The 12,933-nt window shown below is 48.6% G+C and overlaps 1 protein-coding gene across 3 annotated transcripts in view; it reads right to left on the reverse strand.

The window, feature by feature from the left end:
* Acacb (acetyl-CoA carboxylase beta) overlaps positions 1 to 12,933 on the reverse strand; it is a 125,982-nt gene that overhangs the window by 108,851 nt on the left and 4,198 nt on the right. The window contains exon 1 of one of the 3 annotated variants that reach the window (XM_075983003.1): positions 9,139 to 9,222. The exons of the other annotated variants lie outside the window; for them this stretch is intronic. The gene's annotated coding sequence lies outside the window, so the exon portion shown is untranslated. Of the gene's footprint in view, positions 1 to 9,138; positions 9,223 to 12,933 lie in introns of those variants that run through there. 3 annotated transcript variants of the gene reach the window in all.

Below are 12,933 nucleotides of genomic sequence, written 5' to 3' on the forward strand. Positions count from 1 at the left end.
CACAAGAGGGCAATAAAACAGCAGCAAGGAAGGTCACCATCCTGAAAGCGTTTTACAAGTCCTCAGGAGAAGTTCTCTCTGTTCACTGACAGATAGTTTTCCAAAAGGTTGCAGAAGCAACCCTGGCACCCTCAGAGGCCCAACAGGTTCCTCAGGCAGGAGGGTGTGATGGGGTCAAGGGCCCTTCCACCCCTGGATTCTGCAAAGAGGCCACTCCCATCTCACACACCCTGCTGCCTGTACACTCAAGTACCCTCACAACCACACAAGCCTCTCTCCCCAGTCCTTTTCCCTCAGGGCTCAGTCCACCTTTGCCAAGACCTGTAGGCACAGATTAAGATGAAAGATATCTTCACCTTTTTTGACAACAAGGTGGCCTGTAGGGACATTCGCTTGTAGATCATTATGCCTGGCATGGTACTAAGCATGTAGTTGGCATTTAATAATGGCATTGGATAAGTAAACCTATGCACACACTGAGCACCAAGCAATGGCATAAACTGAGCTGGACTTCTGCACTTTAGAGGTCTGGTTCCTGCAAGTGCACCTGCAGCAAAGAAAATGAGCAAAGGACACAAGCTAATGTCACCACCACAGGAGGTGGCAGAGGGAGGGGGGAGCCAGGGAGAGACCCTGACACAGGCAAGTTCCACACGTGTACATATGAAATAGTGTCGTTAGAAAGAGCAAGTGCATGAAAAGCATTTCAATTGTTGCTGAAGGAATAGCGTGATGGAAAGAAAAACACCCAGATGGAGCAACCTCTTGAAAGACCCCTACCTAGCAGCATTAAGTTAGCAGCAGCAATAACGCTATTTTACAAGGCTTAAAGTTTGAGTAGTATAACTAAAAGCTAAGACAGGGGAGTTTAATTTAGAGACAAGGGCTGTGGTCAGCTTAGGGGCAGGGGCGCTGAGCAAGGCAAGATATCTCTGGTCAACCATCCGGACTGTCAGCAGGGGACTCGGGGTCCAAAGGAAGAATGGCACCCTAGATAGGCCAGAATAGCATGTATATCTGATTTCTTGGAAACCACAAAATTGTACTCAGTTTGAACCCGAGCCTTGTTTGAATTGCCCAATCAGAACCCTGTAACTATGCATCTCGCTTCTGTTCCCACGCTTCTGCTTCCCTACCCTATAAAAAACCCACTGTTCCAACCTGAAGGTGCGCAAGTCCTCCGAAAGACTTGTTGCCCGCAGGTACCTGTGTTAACTCAATAAACCTCTTGCTGTTGCAGCCGTATGAGTGGCCTCGCTGTTCCTTGGGAGGGTCTCCCCAGACTGAAAGGCAGCCCACCTTGGGGGTCTTTCATTTTGGTGCATTGGCCGGGAAGTGGAGACCCCTGCCCAGGGATCACCGACCCACCACATCGGGAGGTAAGCTGGCCAGCAATCGTTCTCTGTGAATATCTGTGCTTCTGTGTTTCTGTGTATGCGCATGCGACCGTATCTGTATCTGTATCTGTACTAGTTAGCTAGCTAGAATCAGTATCTGGCAGATTCGCGGAGAAGCTGACGAGCTTGTACTCCCGGCTGCAACTCTGGGAGACGTCCCAGAGTGTCTGGGGCCAAATTTGTGGCCAGTCCGTATTCTGTGAATCCTACCAAAATAGGACTGTTCGGGGCACCCCCGCTGTCTGAAGGGTATGTGATTCTTCTGGGAGACGAGAGATCCGGACTCTCGCTGTCTCCATCTGAAATTTTGCTTTTGGCATCACGCCAAAACCGCGCCAGCGCATCTGTATTGTCTGTGTATTTTTGTGCTTAATATGTTCTTTGTTTTGTATATCTGTTTGTACTCGAGTCTAAATCTGGTACCATGGGGCAGTAAGTAACCATCTCTTTGACCCTAACTCTATGAAAATCCAAAAGGAACGCTGACAGCCTGCCCCTCCTTCACTTCCCTAGGCTGTGCTGCTGAACTGCCCTGCTTGCTGTTGCGAGGGGGGAGGGAGCAGGGCTGTTATCTCCTGCAGCACAGCCTGGAGCCAGGCCTAGGCGGGGCAACCAGCTCCAGCTCCGAGCAAACTTCTCAGCAGGATGCAGGGAGGGGCATGGCAGCAACCCTGGCCCGAGTCAGGGAAGGGGGCAGCTGTGGCCCCCACATCTGCAGGTGAGTCCCCTCCCCGGCCCAGCAGCAGCCGCCTTAGCTGTTACCAAGGGCGCCAATGCAGAGACACTTGAACTGAGTTGAGGCTTCCAGGTGGCCCACCAAACCTGACCTGAGGGAATGCCTCCTGGGGCCTCTGGAATCCCATTCAGAGAAAAGCTGTTAGATTGCTGTGAGTACTGAGGTGGGGTATGGGAAGCTTGTGCTATACAACTAGGAGCTCACTGTGGACGGAGCTGAGGCTGAAGCCAGGTCCTGGGAGGATCCCCAGTGGGGCTCCCTATGGAGAAGGCTTGTTTTCCCTGGAAAATAAGGTGCTAGAGACTAAATGACAGCCCCCATCTGCAAATGCCATATAAAACCTTGTGCCAAAGATCTATGGCCCTTGCCCAGGGGAAATAGCTGGTGCTAACGCCAGGGTCACGGAACTAAGGCCTCCTGTGGAGACACATGCCAGCCAGTTGGGTCCAAGCTGGTGCTAATTCCTCCCCACAGGACCCAGTAAGCCTGGGAACCTGCAGTAGGCTATTTCTCTGGGATTGGATACCCTATTAAAAAGCAAAAGGTCCCCTAAAGAACCTGGACCTTTCCGTTTTGGCAGTGGGGCAAGAGATTGCAAGTAAATATCCCTGTGGCTATTGGTAAATGATGAATGTGGATTCAGGAGTGGCAGGTAATGGAGTAAGCTGACATTAAAAGGGCCTACCAGCCCTGATAACATCTGTCTTCTGGGGATACTCTATACCAGTCATCATGTGCTGCATCCAGGTAAAAGCCTCTGGTTTAAAAATTGGGAAAATTAAATTAAGTCACTTTAAAATAATATGCTTATAAAAAACTACAGATTGTTGGTTTTTATATTTCTTACTATGCAGTGTGTCCAGAGAAAAGTAAATTCCCAGCTCTGTTTAGATGGGTGCAGGACTACACTGTCTTCAAGAACTATTGCTGTAAAAGCCCTGGCACAGGGCCGGGGCCATATGAACAGCCCAGCTGAGCTTCTAAGCCAGCCCATGTTTAGATCTAAATTTAACACTTGTCTGCTCACAATGCTTGTGATAAGGAGGGGACCCCGCCCACATGGCCACATGGCAAAGATCTGCTAAAGCCTCTCACCCCACCACAATTGCAAGGGGGTGTTACTAAATGATGAGGTAGAGATAAAATGGCCCTTTTGACTCTTTATAATGTTTATGGATATTTAAAAAAAAAACATGGCAAAGATTCTCATTCATTATTAATATAAAAAGGTGCATTTTAGGTTGTTTTCAGATTCTGTCTATGATAATATAAAGGATGTCGCTAAGTTTTTAAGGTAATATGTTATCTAATTCTAAAAATCCACCATGCTAATGTTCAAAGTAGCTGTAAGCATAAATTGTCAAATGATATTTTTAATCCTGGTCAGTTTTACAGGAATAAGATAAAATCTCAGAATTGTTTAATTTGCATTTCCCTGATGATTAAGGATGTTATATTTAAGCAAATTTTAAATATCTTTCAGTCATTTCAAGTTCATTTTTTGAGAATTTACAGTTTTGGTCTGTGACGTAATTGTACTGAAATATTTATTTTTATGAGGATTAAGCTTCTAAATTCCTTATATGGTTTTAACATAATTGATAAAGACACCTTTCCTATTCTACAGGCTGATATTATGTTCTGTTAATTATATCCTTTGTTATACAAAAAGCTTCTCAGTTCTGGAGATTTCAATTACTGATTGTTTCCTTTAATGTCTACGCTACTGAGGCTATGTTCAAAATTCTATTTATATTGTTGCCCTTATGTTAAGGTCTTTAATTTGTTTGGATTTCAGTTTTGTGCATAGAGATAAATATGGATCTATTTTCATTCTTCTACATGATAATGTCTAATTAATTCTTAAAGGGAGAAACTGACAGTCAAAATGTTGGGCTCATGGCAAATCTCAGGGGGGGGGGCTGCAAGGCACCCCACTAATTCGGCCAAGATAAGAGAGGTTCTCCAGGGGCCAGTTAAAATCTGTGTTCCTTAAATGATTAATAGAAGTTTACAAGCATTTTTACCCAACCTCTGAAGGTCAGCAGACAGCAGTAGTCATGGCCTACATAGGACAGGCAACATCAGATATAAAAAAAGATACAGCAAATAGATGAGTTAAAAGATTATACTTAGTAAAGATTTAGAAAAAAAATGTTAAACAAGGGACAGAGAAAAAAAGCGAGAGAGAGAAAAAGGCGGAAAGCAAAAAAAAAAAAAAAGAGAGAGAGACAGGACTCAGACAGATAAGGAGCGAGCCTGGGCAACAGAAGATCAAAGACAAATGAAGAGGGACACTGGAACTGAATAAAGAATACGAACTGGACACCTTACAAACTATAAATTTGGGAAAAAGACAAATAAATGACTCGTTCCTCCCTGGTCACTTCTGAATGTATGACCAACGCCTTTTGTTGACCAAACGAGGGACTTTTGCTTTCGATGCTGTTTTCAGTTCTGCAGGAGATACAGGCTGCTTGTCTACCTCTGCCTCTACCACGCCCTCCTCACCGGGATGACCACCTCTCCCTGCCTCCACCGCTAAAGAAATCCTCACCTCCTAGCAACTGCCTTGATGCTGTGCTTGCTCTAAAGCCTGCATGAGCCCTAACTGCTCACTTTACAGTCTTGCTCCCCTCACCCATGTCAGACTGCGATACAGCAGTCACCATGCTACCACAGATGCCCTCCTGTGACAGACTACTGCTCCTGTACTGGGCTGACGTCGATGGACTATGGATCCTGCCAGCATCTGCATAAAGGACAGGCGAATGGCAAAATGGCAGACTAAGCTGTGCCAGGCAGAGCCGAAAATGAGGGCGAAGCTTGCCTGGGGCACAAGGCTGGCGGTCCAAGCTGAGCAGGCACACAAGACTGAAGGTAAGCGGAAGGCGGGGGCAGCATTGGTGGACAGGAAGCAAATGATCTAGGCCAGTAGCCTCCCTTCAGAGATGGCGGCCCGACCAGAACGCTGAACTTATGGCTTTGATACAAGCTCTATAGATGGCAGAGGGAACGTCTATACTAACAGCAGGTATGCTTTTACCCTCACCTGTATACACAAAGCAATATACATTTGCAGAAATTTTGAGCCTCCAGGAGGCCACACATTTGCCAAAGAAGATAGCCATCATACATTGACCAAGATTGAGACACCCAATATAATGGCTAAGAAGATCATAAAAAAAGATCATTCTAAGGTTGGGGATGCCCAAGATAATCATGTCCCATAATAGACCTGCCTTTGTTGCCCAGGTAAGTTAGGGTATGGCCAAGATATTGGGGATCAATTGGAAATTAAGCTTACCAACCCCAAAGCTCAGGTCAGATAGATAAGATAAATAAAATTCTAAAAAAACAAATTGACATAATTGGCCCTGGAGACCAACAAAAATGACTGGACAGACCTCCCTCCCTCCTGTCCTGTTCTGGGTTCAAAACACCCCGGCATCGTTGCCACTAGTTCTGCTGCCTGGCTAGTTAGCTGCCGCTCATGTATTTGCTGAGAATGGCTGACCTTGATGATGGAATCCTGAGCTCAAGGCTTACACAGGGCAGGCACATCTGCTATAAGATGGGCTTACATCACCTTTAAGGCTCTTCTTTCCTAAAGTCAGAAACCCACAGGGCTCTGCTCATTTTTTTAATGTCTTTTAAAGCACAATATCACACAACAGAAGCAAAAGGCAATTCTGTTCTCTTCCTCCTCTGCGTGTCTGGGACAGATTGACAGGAATTATTTTGTACTGTTTAAGACTTTTCCAGATCAGACCGTTTTGTGCAGATAACTGCAGAGATAAGCAAACACACCTAAAGCCTCCTTACCTCTTGACAGGTTTTGTTCTTCTAAAGCCTGGGTATTTATGTCCTCATTGGCTGTCCTCTGGCTTTAGGGCTTTTTGTTTTGTTTTAAACATTTGTCATCCTGTATTGCATTTTCTCTCATTGTTTGTTAAAGTTCTCACAATGGACACAACCCTGTACATTTGGATAAAGCTGATGCTACAGGATGCAATGGAAACCCGTAAATGCCATATGGTGCCAGCTGGACCAAAACTGACCTCTCCGGCACATTCTCTGGAGTTGAGGATCAACACTCCCGGTGTCTACAGTAAAAGAGATTTGTCTTCATAATACTGAACTTGTCTCTTATGAGAAGGCATGTGTTTCTTAGGGCTGAGTTAAGCTCTTTGTAGTCAATAGACTATTATTGCCACAGTGTTGGGTGCTATTCTCAGGTCTACAGTGGTTCACAATGTCTACCATATAGTTACTTTCAAGCCTCATTCAGACAATTTTGCCAAGAGCTATTCTACACACCCTAGAGGTGTTCTACTATCTTCTCAACAAGGATAGTTTAAAGGATGGTTTATAAACCGCCTGGTACAATTTATAAAAGACAGACTTTCAGCTATCCAAACCTTGGTCCTCACTCAGCAATATCATCAGCTTAAACAATATGATCCAGAACATGTTAAGAATGCCCGCTAGTTGAATAAATGATTTTATTCAAATTCACAAAAAGAAATGGGGGGATGAAAGACCCCTACCTAGCAGCATTAAGTTAGCAGCAGCAATAACGCTATTTTACAAGGCTTAAAGTTTGAGTAGTATAACTAAAAGCTAAGACAGGGGAGTTTAATTTAGAGACAAGGGCTGTGGTCAGCTTAGGGGCAGGGGCGCTGAGCAAGGCAAGATATCTCTGGTCAACCATCCGGACTGTCAGCAGGGGACTCGGGGTCCAAAGGAAGAATGGCACCCTAGATAGGCCAGAATAGCATGTATATCTGATTTCTTGGAAACCACAAAATTGTACTCAGTTTGAACCCGAGCCTTGTTTGAATTGCCCAATCAGAACCCTGTAACTATGCATCTCGCTTCTGTTCCCACGCTTCTGCTTCCCTACCCTATAAAAAACCCACTGTTCCAACCTGAAGGTGCGCAAGTCCTCCGAAAGACTTGTTGCCCGCAGGTACCTGTGTTAACTCAATAAACCTCTTGCTGTTGCAGCCGTATGAGTGGCCTCGCTGTTCCTTGGGAGGGTCTCCCCAGACTGAAAGGCAGCCCACCTTGGGGGTCTTTCACTCTGGTGATCTGATGACGCACTCTGTGCTCACTCCCACTGGGAATGCAAACTCCATGGAACCTGCTTAGGAAATCCTTGTTGCATTTCCAACGTGCAACAGACAGTGGCCTGGGACTATGGCTATGCTGTGCCCCTAAGGGCCATGTGCTGGAGAGCTTGTGCGCAGCTGGAATGGTATTGGTGAGGACAGGACCTTTAAGAGGTGCAGCCAGGGCAAGCTAATCCATCATGGAGACACAGACTACAAGAAAGGACTGGTGCTGGCCTCCAGGTGCCTTAGGGCTTTGTGGAGATGAGATGCCATAAAAATCCCTCGGCTCTCCGGCCTCACCACATTCATGTGTCCCATCAGGATGCCATCTTCCACGCTGGGAAGTCACGAGAAGGCCCTAACCAGAGCCAAACAGAAGCTAAGCATGCTCTTAGACCTCCAGAACTTTGAGTTAAATAAACTTTTTTTTTAAAAAAAAAAAAATAGTATCAAGCATCAGGCACTTTGTTACCGTGGAAACCAAACCTAGGCAGGCAGACACAGCGGTGGCTCGTGACAGTCTCGCTGAGTGCACAGCAAGTGGACCACACTCAGACCTGGAAACTCTGATGAAGAGAAAAGGCAGCACTTCCCGGGACTGCCTCCTCTCACTCCATGCCAGTCTTATTCTTATGGGGAGCCGTGATTCTAACACCAAGCTTGGCCAAAGTTACCATGTGGAAACCTTCAGGTTTTTTCCTTATGTATTTATTTAAAGACACAGTCTTACTATATAGCCCTGGCTGTCCTGGAACTCACACCGTGTAGACCAGGATGATCTCAAACTCACAGAGATCCATCTGCCTCTGCCTCCCAAATGCTAGGATTAAAAGTATGCACTTCCCATCTTCCTTCCTTGTTTGTTTATCATAGCATAGGGCCCAGAGGTTACAGGAACAGAAGTGAGTGGAAGTGGGGAACTGCTCTATAAAGCTGCCAAGACCCCCTCTGGGCCTGTCCCTCTCCCTCTACAAAACGCAGAGCTTCCCCCTTTCTAGGGAGTTGCTCTCAGAATGGCATGTCCACACACACTCAGTTTACACACACGTGTGCCTGCCGAGGGCCTTCAAGGCTCCTCCGTCGATCCCTCCATTCCCAGAGCATTGCGTTTGCATGAGCCCACCCTTACCCGACTTCCACTTTAGAGTCTGGACACCTGAGGCTCAGAGCAGCTCAGTCTCTCAACCTATCTCAAACTCTGGCCTGTCACACACACGTCCCCCTCTCAACACACAGATACAAATAATTACCATACGTCCCAGGGCACTCCAAGTTGTGCTGGTCGTGTGCCTTTAAGAAGGGATGGCAGACCAAAGTCTCAGCTAACGGTTGCCAGTGGGAAGTGGTATGAGTTTTCAAAGCTTAGGGTCTAAAGTGAACAACAGGGACGGAAGGAGGGCCCCGAGTAGGCATCTGTCCCCTAAGTGGTTGCCTTCCCGTGAACTGACACGGCTGACCCCCAAACTGGATGCTTGTCAAAGGTTTTATTTAGTTTCTTTTCTCCCCAGGGCTAGACTAGAACCCAGGACCTCACCTGAGTGAGACAAATGCTCAATCTCTAAGCCACACCCCTAAGCTTATTTTTATTTCTTGCAATTCAAACCTAAGTAACAGCAGTCTGGTGCCCGAGCCACAAGCCTCCCGTGACAGATACAGGAAGCTGCTGGGCTCCAGCAAGTGCTGGCCTGCAGCCAGCACCACAGTGTAGCAGGTGGAGGGTATGCTTGCTGTCCACCACCACCACCCCCCAAAAAGAAAAAACCCCAACACATTCACCCTGTCTCTGCACAGTCTTGGAGGGGCAGCATGTCAGTGTCCCGCAGCCCCCGTCTATACTTGGACTTTTCCTCCCACCCAGTTTAGTTCCCGAGTGGTTAGGGCCACTTACCGACACTGGGGACACGGCCACCAGCTCCATTCTCATCTAGTCTCACAAGTGCCCACAGGGTGACTAAGAGAAGCCAGCCTCCAAAGTATCACCTTTCAGTAGGAGGCTGTGGTGTGCTGTATCAGGCCACAGGGGAGGGGCTTGGCCCGCGCCCCAGGGCACAGTGGGGTTGGAAGTCCCTGCAGCATGTCAGCACACCCTTACCTGTCACCACAGCCCTGGCCCTGGCTCAGTCCTCACGGTCCTCACCTGCCTCTCTCCGTGGTCTGGGCTTGCCAGCACAGAGGACCACCTCCCCTTGGCTTGCCACACTCCTGTACTTAAGCCTACTTTGCGTTCACGCAATCTTTCTCCTTGCCTAAGCCTGGTTCTCAGCCTGGTTCTCTGGAGTCTATTTTAAATGCTCCCACAGCCAGGCCAGGCGGTGCCAGTGGGTGAGAATATAGAATGCAGCCTTGTCCTCAGCCCTCCCACACCTGCCTGAAGAGGAGGGGGAGGCTCAGCATTTTCTTTTTTTTTCCTTTTTTTTTTTTTTTTTTTTTGGTTTTTCGAGACAGGGTTTCCCTGTGGCTTTGGAGCCTGTCCTGGAACTAGCTCTGTAGACCAGGCTGGTCTCAAACTCACAGAGATCCGCCTGCCTCTGCCTCCCGAGTGCTGGGATTAAAGGCATGCGCCACCATCGCCCGGCAGCATTTTCTTGTGATGGGCCACACTGGACACTGTGGAAAATGTCTCAGGATAGAAAGTGGGTGGCCAAGGACTTCCCAGCTGCCAGAAGAATGGCATAAAGCCAACCGTAGTTACTAGGATACGAAACACTGCCCCTGGATATGGTTGATCTGTACCCCTGCCTGTGGGACAAGGGTATCACAGGCCACAGTATTTCTCCAAAGCCGATCCCATCTGCAACCTGATGTAAGATGACATGGTGTCCAGTTTGCCTTGTACCCGAGTAAACAGAAGCCCAATGTCACGCATGGGCCACATGCCATCTGCACTCAGAGAGCCTGGGGCAGAGTATGACGCTCTGGCACTCAGAGAGCATCATCCTGGCCAGATTTTGACCTTATTCTGAACCAGTGTCCCACATCTAGAAAAGCCACCTCGCACGCAGGATTGCTGTGAGACCCGACGAAGCCTGTTTAATCATTCTCTGTCGATCCCAGTGGCTCTCCCAGACAGAACAAGGCCGACAGCTTTGCCTTTGAGCACCCCACTCCACGAACAGAAAGGAACAGGCTTAAGGTGGGTTCACGGGTGTTCTACTCAGGCAGAAGGCCACTCATAAGGTGGGCCAGCCCAGACAGGAAGACCCCCACATCAGGCACCCCAGGACTCTTGAGATGTCTGAACTGCCAGCAATGAGCTGCTGGGGGCAACACAACCCGGGTGCTTTTTCCAAAGTGAGGAGGTTCTGGGCCCTAAGCTGCACCAACATTCCATCTGCTCCCTGGCCCGGGGATGGGGGCTGCTGAGATCCAGACCACTTTGCAGGTTACTGGGAGAGAGAAGGGTCAGAAACACAATCCACAGGGACAATGAAGCTAAGAATGCCAGGAGTGTGGTAGGGAGCAGCAATTCCCAGTGTGGCACAGAGTTAACTTGCATCTCTAAGGCTACTGGGCAGGGCGGACAGCCACAGGCTGGGGCTTCCCTCATGGCCTCATTTCCTGTGCCTCTGCTCTACGAAAGCCCCACTTCCTGGTTCCCTCCTATGGAAGAGAAAACCGAGGCCTGGCCAATCCCTCTGGCCCTTGGTGGCCTCACTCGAGAGTCTGAGTACCCAGCCCTCATTCTGATTCACAGGTGGGGTGCTCTCCTCCTGAACCCTAAGGAAGGCCCAGGTCATGAGAGCAGGAAGTACTGTCTGATCAGGTGTGTTGTTGGCTGCAATCTCAGGGCCCAAACAGGAAAGGGAAGAGGGCAGAGGGCAGCCTGGGCTACACAGCAAAGCTACGTACATCTCAAGGCTAGAAAGGTGGCCCGGCCGGCGGGAGGTGCATGCTGCCAAACCTGAAGACCCACACTTCAAAAGGAGAGAAACAACTGTCGCAAGCTGTTGTGGGGACCACCACACCCATGAAATGGCGTGTGGCTGTCAGACCACACGTATACACATATATACAAAAACTAAACAGAGCCGTCTCATTTCAGAAGGAAGTCCTGCGGGGTGTACTGTGGCTTCCTAGAGCTGTGGGTTACTTTCATCTGTTCTCTTACCTCAGGGACAGACACAGAACAGGGTCCCACAGTTCAGGCTTTCCTAGAAAGGGCTTTAGGGAGACAGGAGTGTTTTGTTCAAATAAAGGAAAGCTTTTTTTTTTTTTGAGATAGTATTTCATTACAGAGCCCAGAATTTGGTATAAACAACAGGCAAGTTTTGAACTCACAGAGATCTGCCTATCTCTGCTGCTGTGTACTGGAATTAAAAGTATGAGCTACCGTGTGTGGACTTTCCTGGTTTTAGTTTTATTTTTTATTTTTTTGGGGGTGGGGGCAGTGCCTGGCAGTATGGCCAGGCCAGCTTTGAAGGTAGCCAGGCTCCTTCCCCAGCCTCCCACGCACTGAGATTACAGGCATGCACCATCACACCTAGCTCAAAAAGCTGAGGTGGGTTTTTTTTTTTTGGAGATAATTTATTTTTGTTCTGTGTATGTCTGGCTATGCATGAGTTTACGCACATGAAGACCTTTGCCTGTGAAGACCCGAAGAGGACATGAGGCTCCTGGAGCTGAAGTTCCAGGAAGCTGCCTGCTGCCTGATGTGGGGCGCTGGGACCAAACTCCTCTAAAGAGCAGCGCATGCTGAGCTGTCTCCCCAGCCCCTGGAAGCCCCTGCTAACTGCAGCTGCCTGTAGTCACACAGCTCCGAGGCACAGGGACGACTTAACATGTAGAGGGAGCAAGCTGTGGATTATTCAGTCCCTCAGCTGGCTAAGGAGAATCTGAGGATGATGCTTCAGGTGTGGCGGAGCCACGAAGATTGCAGCATGCTTGAGGCCAGCTTGGGCTTTAGGGTGGGGGCCTTGTCCATGTTCTCAAAGGAAAACAATTTCCACAAGCAGCAGAAAAAGAAGTAAGCAGGAGGCGAGGCCCCATCAGTCAGTCAGTAGTTCCCAAACTTATCACATGCCAGAGAATGGGTCTCCAGAGAAGCCCAGCTGCCAGGCCGAGAACAAGCAGGTAATTGGCAGGTACATGGCTGGTGCCAAGTCCACTAGGCGCTGGGGCATGGGGCATGCACAGCGTTGGAGATATCGGATCGGAACTTCAGAGTGGAAAACACACCTGAGAAAAGCCGGTGCGTCTCGATATAAACATTTCAGGTGATTACACACAGGGCACTCTGTGAGTGCTGGCTTGAAAAGGCACAAGCACAGTGCCCAGCACATGACAGGTGCCCAGTTAGTGCTAAGAGAGCCCATCCGAACTTCAAGCTGTAAGAGAAGTTAATGGGAGCCTTAACTTCCCCATCTGCAAAACAGGGACAATGACAGGGGCAACCCCACCAGCCTGCTAGGTGATGGAGCTCACCAGGGTGAACTGCTTAGCCTGACTTCATGTCCATGGTGACCGCCATGATAGCCGCACTTTGCTAGTTCACACTGCTCCTCAAGTAGTGCTGGCTGCCCCTGGGAAATCTCACCCTTTGCTTCACCTGGTATCAGCTGGAACATCTCTTCTACCAAGTGAGGCCTCCCCCAAGCAGCTCCTGAGGCTGGACTATTACAACACATGGCCTGGTTTAGTGGAGCAATCTCCAGACGCCAGAGGGGGCTTTCCCACCAGCCTCAGA

Source organism: Microtus pennsylvanicus, chromosome 1, assembly GCF_037038515.1.
Source record: "Microtus pennsylvanicus isolate mMicPen1 chromosome 1, mMicPen1.hap1, whole genome shotgun sequence".
NCBI lineage: Eukaryota > Metazoa > Chordata > Mammalia > Rodentia > Cricetidae > Microtus > Microtus pennsylvanicus.